We start from the raw sequence: 11,874 nt of genomic DNA, 5'->3' as shown, positions 1-11,874 counted from the left end.
CCGTATTACTATCTTGTGCTTTTTTCCTATTTGTTTAATAGTTTTCCATATGTTTTTAGTTTTCCTGTTCTTTTTCTCCAAGTCTCTCAGATCATCCTCCACCATCTTCTTGAATGCACCCATACACTGATTTCCTGGCGTTTTTGGGTTGAAGATGGAATTGTTCCTGAGGTCTGTTTGTATGTATTCTGAGTTTTCCTTTGTCTTGTTAGTTGTATTCATGGCAAAATGCTTCTTTATGTTGAGCTTCCTCATAAATTTTTGTAGGTCAACGTAAACCTCAAACTTGCCCAGGGGTTTGTCCGGGGCAAATTTGAGTCCTAGGTCCAGTAATTCTAGTTCCTCTTTTGAAAATTGTACATCACTAAGGTTGTAAATACCTTGGTCTAGTATTCTCGTCTTCTTTTTCTTATTCTTGCCTCCTCTCCATCCTCTTGTCTGCTTTCTCTTTCCAAATTTCCTCCCAGGTCCAGGGTACATGTTCTCTCCATAGTCCTGGTGCCCAATTGGGGCTCGATCTTCCCTCATATTCTGATGAACACCTCTCTGGGTACCTCCTCTGTCCCCATTCTGTCCTCTCCATCCAGAATTCCTGTATGGAATACGGGGTCTTCATCTCCCAGGTGGTCTGTCCCGGTGGGCAGCCCTGGGAAAAACCCTATCCTCCTCAATCTCTCCTATATGGGGAATGGGGGCCCTGTTGATCATATCTCCTGAGTTGTGAGAATCTATTATGTGTAGGTACATTATATCTGTTATTATTCGGGGTTCTATATTCGGGAGGTCCCTGGTGGTTACCCCTTCTTGTGTCCCTTCTTGCTGGGTCAGATCAGCCTGAGTCTTGCACCTTTAACACCCCAATTCTGCACCTTCACACCTCAGATCAGCCAAAATCCAAGCTGAAAAAAAGAAAGTATCTCTAGTTATAAAGCCACCCCTAGCCCATAAACAAAGCAAAATTTTGCAAGAATAAATAAATATATAATCCTAGCTGCAATTTTGGATTTGTACACATGAGGGAGACATTGCAAAACTGATAGTTCATCTGTATCAAAGCATTAACAGCACCTGGGTCTCGATGCATAGATTGCCTGTTTATTCTAGGAATACAAAATCAACTCTATACACATGTGGAAGTCATGGAGTCTCATTATCAGACACTGTGGCATTACTGTACACCACCATTTTTTAAATGGTGGAAAAAATCAGAACGTACCTCTAATGAAAGCTGACTGTGTCAGATGGAGAAGCTGCTGGTGGCATTTAGGCAGGTGGCAATGCAGGACTGGTGGAATTGAGGCACCAGATCTGTCAAATAGCTGATAAGCTGTGGACAGACAGATCCTTCACATAACTATAGAGAATGAAGACAGACTTAAAAAATCAACTCATTTACATACAGTCAGGTAGGCCTTGAAACTACAAAGTTGTTGGTAAACCTACAATTGTGCAATCATATTTATAGCCAGTTTGGACTTCACTGTATCCCCTACATACCTCAATATTCAATATCTGCATCACCTGAAATCTGCACTCCAGAGTGAAACCTCATTTTCCACATTAACAATGGTCTAGCAAAAACAAACTGTTCCAATTGATCTAATCAATATTTCTGACATCTTCATTCAAATTTTAAAAATTCATTGAAATCTTGTATGAGCCAACACACCTTTTAATTATCAGTCATTCTATCTAAGCAAACATTAGATTGTAATGCATGTGGCCATTTGTCTTGGACATTACAAATACAGTCAATATAGGAAATCTTTTTTTGTTGATCCCCTATGCTATGGTTTCTTCCCATGTACAGGGGCGTCTCAAAAAATTAGAATATAATCAAAAAGTTAATTTATTTCAGTAATGCAATTCAAAAAGTGAAACTCATATTATATAGATTCTTGACACACAGAGTGATACATTTTAAGCATTTCTTTCTTTGCAATCGCCTGATGAAGGAGCATGCATGCTCCGAACGTGCGCTCCTCCCCACTCTCTCACCATCCGGAAGTGACATGTCCAGCCACCCCTGAGCCGAATCTGAGAACCAGGCAGCGTTGGGAGCCACCAGCGCAGCCGGGAACATCAGCTGCCTCTCCACCTGCGAGCCGACCACCTTCCCCCAGGAGTAGATGAACTTCCTATACCATTTCATATGCGCTGTAATCTCTACACTCTTGTGATTTTAAAATCGTCTGTCCTATATTAAAATGTTTTTTATCACGCTGCACTTAGATGGCGCTGCTCTCTTCTTTGTTTTTTAGGGTGCCATCATAAGCTGTGTTTATTTGCAGATGATATTCTTCTATTCTTATCCTCCCCACAAATCTCTGCCCCCAATCTTATAAACAATTTAAACAGGTTTTCAGATATTTCTGGTCTTAAAATTAATATGCAGAAATCAACAGCATTGAACATTTCATTATCCGATAAAGAAATTGATACGGTCAAGGAGGCATTTACTTTTAAATGGGCTACACATAGTCTCTCACATAATATTTAGGTATTCAGCTCACTGCAATCCACAAAAATCTATTCACCGCCAATTATCCAGCCTTATTGAAACGAAACACCAGTTTATTGTCAAAATGGTCATCTATTCCACTGTCATGGCTTGGGAAAATCAATTTAATCAAAATGACCATCCTTCCGAAATTTTTATATCTATTTAGAGTTCTCCCAATAATATCCATCCCGGCTTATTTTTTAAGAATTATGCAACAGAGAGCATTACGATTCACTTGGGGACAGATTAAACCAAAACTGCCAAAAGATACTCTATATCTTCCCAAATCACGGAGTGGCTTAGGTTTTCCTAATTTTTTTTACATATTATAGGGCTGCTCAAGTGTCAAAATATCAAGCTACTTCTGAAACCCCTCTTTGGGTTGCAATAGAAGCAATGGAATGTGACCCCTTCCGATATCAAATTTATTATGGTTACATCCAAAGGAACGTAAGTCCCCTTTGAACCCTATCACTAAGCTTTCTTTATCAATATGGGATAGACACAGAACTATGTACGGGTTACAATCTCCACACAACCCACTCCTCTCATTCCTCGAAAATCCGGCCTTTTATCCAGCATGGACATCCCCCATGACATTCCAAGCTTGGTCCAAGGCTGGCATTTCATGCCTACATAATTTAGTTTCAGATTCATCAATTTTACCCTTTCCAGATCTATGTAGTTCATATGGGCTTCTCCAATCTAAATGATTCTTTTATATGCAAATTAAACATTTTTACACCTCCTTTCTTAATACAAAGATAGCTTTGGCAACCCTATCAGTTTTTGAAAACATTTGCTTTAAAGATTCACATTGTAGGGGAAGGCTCTCAACACTTTAGTCTCAATTGCTCAATAAACCAGATGCATCCCCACCCTCATATGTGGCCAAATGAGAGAATGTTTTGGGTTGTACTATTAATACAGTAGAATGGTCCGAAATATGGTCAATCACAAAATCTTCTTTACCGAATGTCACAGCAGTAGAGACCATATATAAAGTACTTACAGGTTGGTACTTAGTCCCCACTAGAATTTCTAAATATGTTCCAGAATATTCGGCTTCTTGTTTCTGTGGCTGTTCAGAGCTGGGCGCACATTTTCATATTTGGTGGAAATGCCCAGTGCTCAAAGAATTTTGGAAATCTATTTTTAGGCTTGCCGCAGCTATGTTCGAAAGCACTATTTCTCCAGACCCAACTTTCGCCCTTGTAAACCTAAGACCGAAATTTATACAAAGGAAACAGTTTAAATTATTAATACAGCTCTTAACAGCCGCTAAACAAACTATAGCTAAAGCTTGGAAAATGCCTACCCTGAATATAGATGAAACTAAAACATAGAATGAACCAATCTCTGTTACACGCAAAGATTGAAGCTTTCGATAAAAACTGTTTAATCCATGGTTTCCATAGACTATTAAACTTAGTTAAACATTGTTTAACACCGGACTTCGAAGATCAAGTACTTTTACAATGGTAGTCGACATTATAATGTGTAGATATACAATTACCCTCTGGGAGTAACCTACCTTCGGGGACCCCCTATCTGCTTTTCCTCCTACCCGTTTTCTCTCTCATTATTGTGATTTCAGGTAAAATCCACCAAAGTAGGTTGACATACCATAATAATATGCCGATTATAGACCCCACATCAGCGGTAAATTAATCATAATCTTTTCCTATTTAATGTATTCCAGTTATACTAGAGATCATACATAAAATTTAAATATAAGGTAGGCTTTTGCTTAGATAATATTAGTATTTAGCTACTGCATGGTTATGTTCAGTTTCCATCTTTAACTATTCAATTTTATGGTGTCATTTATGACAAGTAATATACTTTCCTGCAATATGATTATCTTAATGTAACAATGTAAAACTTTGCACACATTATATTCAATGTTTTCTGACAATCTTTAATAAAATACTTGAATGAGAAAATTAGATTACATAAGCCCAATAATAAAAAAGGATTTTATATACAGTACAGTATAGTATGCACGCAATACTTAGCTGGGGCTCCTTTTGCACGAATTACTGCATGTGGCGTGGCATGGAGGTGATCAGCCTGTGGTACTTTTGAGGTGTTATGGAAACCCAAGTTGCTTTGATAGCGGCCCTCAGCTCCTCTGCATTGTTAGGTCTGGTGTCTCTCATCTTCCTCTTGACAATACACCACAGATTGCCTATGGGGTTTAGGTCAGCCAAGTTTGCTGACCAATCAAGCACAGTGATACCATGATCATTAAACCAGGTATTGGTACTTTTGGCAGTGTGGCCAAGTCCTGCTGGAAAATGAAATCGACATCTCCATAAAGCTGGTCAGCAGAGGGAAGCATGAAGTGCTCTAGAATTTCCTAGTAGAGGGCTGCACTGACTTTGGACTTGATAAAACACAGTGGACCAACACCAGCAAATGACATAGCTCCCCAAATCATTGCTGACTGTGGAAACTTCACACTGGACCTCATGCAACTTAGATTCTATGCCTCTCCACTCTTCCTCCAGACTCTGGGACCTTGATTACCAAATGAAATGCAAAATTTACTTTCATCCAAAAAGAGGACTTTGGACCACTTAGCAACAGTCCAGTCTTTTTTCTTCTTGGGACAGGTAAGACGTTTCCACAAGGAATGCAACAGTTGTAGCCCATGTCCTGGATACGTCTGTGTGTGGTATCTCTCAAAGCACCAACACCAGCCAAAGTCCACTCCTTGTGAATCTCCCCCAAAATCTTGAATGGCCTTTGGTCACAATCCTCTCAAAGCTGCTGTTATCCCTGTTGCTTGTGCACCTTTTTCTACCACACTTTTTCCTTCCACTTAACATTAATATGCTTAGATACAGCACTCTGAACAGCCAGCTTCTTTAGTAATGACATTTTGCCAAATTAACTTTTTAAGTTAAACTGCTAGTGATTGGTTTCTAGGTCACAGGTTGGTCCTAAGCAACCAATCACCAGCTTGCTATTATGAAAATTGACTCTGCCAGCTCCCTCCCTCTGTCCAGAACTGTGCTGCTTCCCGGTCTCCGCTGTGGAAAAAAGGTAAGACGCTGATATGGGAGGCGAGGGGGGCAGAGGTTACTGCTATAGGGGAAAATGAGGGGGGCAGAGGTCACCACTGTGTGTGTGTGTGTGTGGGGGAAGTGATGTGAAGGGGCAGAGCACACTGTTATGGGCAGGGTCACCCCCATAGCAGTGTCCTCTACCACCCTTTACATCACCCCCACCCCCCGAACCCTGCATTCTGAGCCTAATACACTCCTGAACCCTGCATTCTGAGCGAAAGACGCACTCCTGATCCCTGCATTCTGAACGTAATACGTACTCCTGAACCCTGCATTCTGAGTGTAAAACGCAATCCTAATCCCTGCATTCTGAACGTAAAACGCACTCCTGAACCCTGCATTCTGAACGTAAAATGCACTCCTGATGGCCAGGGTCACCCCCAAAGCAGTGTCCTCTACCACCCTTTACATCAGCCCCACCCCCCGGACCCTGCATTCTGAGCCTAATACACTCCTGATTCCGGCATTCTGAGCATAAAAAGCACTCCTGATCCCTCCATTCCCAGCGTAAAACGCATTCCTAATCCCTCCATTCTGAGCGCAAGGCACACTCCTGATCCCTGCATTCTGAGTGTAAAATGCACTCCTGAACCCTGCATTCTGAGCGTAAGACGCACTCCTGAACCCTGCATTCTGAGAGTAAAACGCATTCCTGAACCCTGCCTTCTAAACGTAAAACACACTCCTGAACCCTGCATTCTGAGCGTAAAATGCACTCCTGATCCCTACATTCTGAGCGCAAAGCACTCCTTAACCCTGCATTCTGAGTACAACGCACTCCTTAACCCTGCATTCTGAGCATAATGCACTGGTAAACCCTGCATTCTTTGCATAACGCATTCCTAAACCCTGCACTCCTGTAATACTTATTTTAGTTCAGAGTAAAAATATTTTATCAAAATAAAAATGTCAGGCTTACTTTCTTTTATTTTTTTTCGGGGGATGGGGGGGCGGCAGGACAGGGATCTTTGATGGCATTAGTGTTGTTCTCCATCTCTCAAAGGTTGCCTAACCCTGATTTAAAGGCTCGGGAAACCTTTACAGGTGAAAAATTATAGGAAATGCCTATAAGCCGCGCACTCCGAATCAAAATAAGCACAATACAATTGTGCTGGAAACAGAGCAGCTGGTAGTGAGACCAACAGTCTAATAATGTGTTAAAAAAATCATATATGCACACAAACAATAGTGCTAAAAATCATAAGTGAATTCATAAGCATATGTGCTAAAACAATAAAAAAAAATGTCCAAACGATTTCCAAAGAAAATTAGATTAAATGTTCAAAGACCACCACCAAAATCTTCCATCAACATGAGTGATGAAAATCCTTGCAGAGTGGGTGAGATAGATAGCGTCTTCCACCACCACCAGGCAAACAATCTACTCACCAGAGGAATTTGACACCCATTACAGGTAGTCAAACCAGGCGCTGATACCAATGGAATGTGTATCTTCTAGGGAGAAACTGGTCCGACATGATGAACTCCAACGAATTGATCATATATTAAGAAGGAAGAAGGGGCTCCTCATTGTGTAGTATGTAAAAAAATTCCTTTTATTCCATACGAGTCATCGACATAAAAAATAAATAAAAGCAATTTGCCCAATTTATAACATGCAGGCACACTGTTTGCGTTCCACCTGAGCTCCAACTAATGTAAGTGACGTATCACGTGTCCTACGACCCGACGCGTTTCATCAGTAACGTCTGACGTCATCAGGAGCCATGTGGTCGGACACATCTCTTCCTATATATATCCACAACCGAAAATTGGATTTCCAATCCACTTCCATCCTTCATAATTGTTTTGAATATTGCACTAAAAATACATGGTTATAGAACCAAACTAAAATTTAACTCTTATATTTTAAAAATTAAGTTTGTAACATCTACACATAAAATATATATTAATAATGAAATAAAATCTTGACAAGTGCACCCTCTAATGGTGAGCTGAGATGATACATCAAAAGAAAAGGGGCCATTTTACTTATTATAGAAATGCCATCTTGTGGATGAGTATAATACTACGATCAAGATTATTAATTGTGAGGAAACACAGCATCTTGTGGATAAGCATGGTATTACTATCAAAAAAATGTTATGCATTTTATGCATTTCTTGCTTCTGGGTCACATATGCACAGTTCAATTTCACAGGCGAGAAACACATTAACCTTTCAATTAATCGTCCGTTTCCAAACCTTCCTTTCGATTTTTTTTGCTCAAAAACATTACAACCTATTTTCGATTTGTGCCCATTAACTGGACGAAAAACAAACTGTCCAAATGACAGATTTTGGAACAATTTTTTGTCTAGTGCAGGCGTCTCCAAACTTTCTAAACAAAGGGCCAGTTTACTGTCTTACTGTCCTTCAGACATTAGTGGGGCTGGAAAAAATGTAAAAAAGGGGGGGGGGATAGATATGAGCCACTGTGCAGCCTGTGAAGTAGGAAAACTTCCTGTCCTGTATCCTCCAAGTGCCTCCTTGTCTGTGATGTCACTTTTGGCATTAAATGCACCCATGGTATACACACCCCTCAAGTATCTTGAGGTTGCAGATTACCTCTTAATAAGAGCAGCACCATATCTATCCCCCCCTTTTTTACAGTTTTTCTAGATTTACCTTAGGGTAAATTTATTGATAGAGGGAGCAGCTCTTCACATATTTTACATTTAATCTTCATTTGTACCATATGCGCTGGAGTCAAATCTTTCATTAGTGGGGCTGTACTGTGGCAATTGGGAGTACAAAATGTCCCAGCATCAGTGGGAGTAAACAATCACCCATCAGTGGGAGAAAAATCGTACCACATCATTGGTGTCATCTGGAGGAACTGTGCCCCATCATTGACAGTAATTGTGCCAACATCGTTGGTGGCTCTGACCCACCGACTCCTGCCACAGCACTTATGTTGACCTTGCTTGAACCTCCTACCTCTCTATAGAATGAACTTCATAGATCAAAGAAATCCAGGGGTTCTAGATTCTCCCCTCTTGAGGTTAGTTTCATGGCCTGGAAGGAGGGAAAACCCTGACAGTCTCCTATGGGTATTTCGCCACAGACTCCTCTGTGGTGGAACCCCAACCTCCCTGAGCTCTTCGGTCATCCGGAAACTCGACCTGGTGGAGTCGACATGGGATTACACATCTAACCCACATAATTAAAGAGAATGTATTACTATTCTTTGACGTACTCAGGCTTAAATATGACCTGAACAATACATTTTTCTACAAATACTTCTTACTCAGACACGCCATCCGGATCTTTGACCACTGAGCTCACGGAATCATCTATTGAAGATCTCCTGTCGTTCCCAGAAATTGCCAAACTGGTGATGACCTTCTTTGGATGCCTCCAAATGGTGGGAGCTGATCCTTTCCAGAACTCTCACCGCAAATGGCTATTGTCTATGCTTGAGCTTTCTGAAGAGGACTGGGAAGAGGCGACTGAGATATGTTTTCAGGATATCATTAGTATGGCTGACCTACTGGTACAATTTAAGTTCATACACCGATTACACTATACTCCAGCTAGGCTGGTATGGATGGGGTTGGGACAGGTTATTGCATGTGCTAGATGTGATACGATTGCTGCCAACTCTTTCCATATGTTCTGGACCTGTCCCGGACTTTCAGACTACTGGAGAGAACCGTTCGCTTTCTTCGATCATAAACTTCATCTGCCGATACCTCACACCCTGGAGGTGGGACTCTTGGGAATACTTAACGACCATGTTCACCGCACTCACACCAGGACATTGCTACGTATATTATTATTTTATGCACGTAAAACCATCCTTATGCACTGGAAGGATAAGGGCCCTCTTTTAGCTCACGCCTTCTTCCGCATTGTTCATGGGGTCCTTCCCAAATTTAAATTGATATACAAGAGTAGGGCATGTCCTAAGAAGTTCACTAAAATCTTACAACCATGGCTTGATATAACAGAGGATTTCTGGGGGATGTCCTCTCTTCACAGCTTTCACAGTAGACCCATTACTTAAGTACTCTAATATTACAGTGGTATAGTGGATAGCACTTTCGCCTAGCAGTAAGACGGGTCGCTGGTTCGAATCCCAACCACGACACTACCTGCCTGGAGTTTGCATGTTCTCCCTGTGCCTGCGTGGGTTTCCTCCGGGTACTCGGGTTTCCTCCCACACTCCAAAGACATGCTGGTAGGTTAATTGGATCCTGTCTAAATTGTCCCTAGTATGTATGAATGTGAGTTAGGGACCTTAGGCTGTAAGCTCCTTGAGGGTAGGGACTAATGTGAATGTACAATGTATATGTAAAGCGCTGCGTAAATTGAAAGCGCTATATAAGTACCTGAAATAAATAAATATTACTGTCTGGCAAGGTACCAAAAAAAACTGAGAATCACAAGATGTCTTTCATGAAGCATCCACTACATAGGGGGATTCTGGACCTCTGCTGTCTTTATGGGGTTGCATGTGTTTCAGGTTTGAATGGTTGTATGTATGGCGTTATGAATGGGTGTTACTGGGGTATTTCTGTTTCATGGACTTGTAAACCTGTTCCAGTGTTTTTTACTATGTAGGTGCTCTACTAAATGCACCTTTCCCAACTGTATTTACAGTCCCACCTTTGTTAACTTCTTTTGTATTTTTATGTTACAAAATCATAATAAACACCTTTTATTAAAAAAATACATCGTTGTTGGCATTGGGAGGAATTGTTGCCTTCATTGGTGTCAGTGAATAAAATAGTGCTTCAAGAGCCAGCTAAAAGCAAAGGGCCACATATGGCCCCCAGTTTGGAGACCACTGGTCTAGTGTATGGGCACCATTAGAGAATTGTTGTGAACTACCAAGTGGCAGATTAAAAAAAAAAAAAAAAAAAAAAAGCATACCAATTTGCCCAGTGAAAACGCATGGAAATTTGATCTGTGCATATATATATATATATATATATATATATATATATATATATATTAAAAAAAAAAAAAAAGACAAAGTCAATAGGCTATTTCTTGTGCTGGCAAGATTTTTAAAATAGAAATGCACGTCTATATGATACTTAGCGCCATATGGTGGCCAGATGCGGTATTTTTCCTTTAGAAAAAATATGAAAAACATTCATCCAGTACAGGGAATAGCCGCAGTTTTTTGCCCTATTGTGCAGAACAAATATGCATACACTTTCACTGGGCGAAATGCTATGTGAATTTTTTTTACATATACCCCTATGTTATATGAATTATAGGTCAATCTCTAAATGTTGTAGTCCTTAAAACACACACACATACATATATATTATATATACACACACACGGCAGTTCTCCTGCGCAGGATCATGTAACAAGTATGTGATCCATGTCAAAGGGCATTCCTTTTTATAAATCTTGTAAGCTTCCACAATAGTTTGTTTAATCCACCTTGTGATTTTTTTCCCCCGAATGCAAAATAGAGCATTGGATTTTCTAATGCTTTCCGACAATTCCAGATACCGTAAACAGGCTCTCACATCCAGTTGGTGGAATTCTGTTTCTTTTGGATTGGCTGGGGATCCACAGAAAGAAGGCAAAACTATTTCCGGAGTCCTGTGGAATTTTGACACCACTTTAGGCAAAAACCCTGGGTCTGTACGCAATACCAGTCTTCAAAAATATGCAGGAAAGGTTCCTTAATGGAAAGTGCCTGCAGCTTGCTAATGTGCCTGGCTGTGGAGATGGCCACTATAAAGACAGTTTTGAGCGTGACCCATTTTAAAGGACAGCTCTTCCTTTTGCGAACATTTTATCCAACCTTGCAATACTGTCGACAGGTCCCATTTTGGCGGAATTTTGAACAGAACGGGTCTAACGCCAGGGGTTGCTCCAAAAAAAAAAAAAAAAAAAAACACACAAGACCAATACCTGAACTTTTAATGTACTAATGGCCAGTCCTTGGTCCGCACCGTCTTGTAAAAACACCAAGATGGTTGGAATACCTGCAGGCACTTTCTTGGTGTCTAACCATGAACAGAAAACTTTCCAAAATGTAAACATAAATTGCTTGTGTTACCTTCTTTCTAAAGGAAAGAACTGTATTTACCACCCTGTCCGAGAGCCCCTTATGCCGCGTACACACGAGCGGACTTTACGGCAGACTTGGTCCGGCAGACCGGAGTCCGGTGGATAATTCGATCGTGTGTGGGCTCCAGCGGACTTTTTTTCCCCAAAAGTTCGACGGACCTAGAAATGAAACATGTTTTAAATCTTTCCGACGGACTCGAGTCCGGTCGAAAAGTCCGCTCGTCAGTATGCTAGACCGACGGACAAAAACCGACG

Source organism: Aquarana catesbeiana, linkage group LG02, assembly GCF_042186555.1.
Source record: "Aquarana catesbeiana isolate 2022-GZ linkage group LG02, ASM4218655v1, whole genome shotgun sequence".
NCBI classification, from domain to species: Eukaryota; Metazoa; Chordata; class Amphibia; order Anura; family Ranidae; genus Aquarana; species Aquarana catesbeiana.
The sequence above is the reverse complement of the archived record's forward strand: the minus strand, read 5'-3'. Positions refer to the sequence as shown.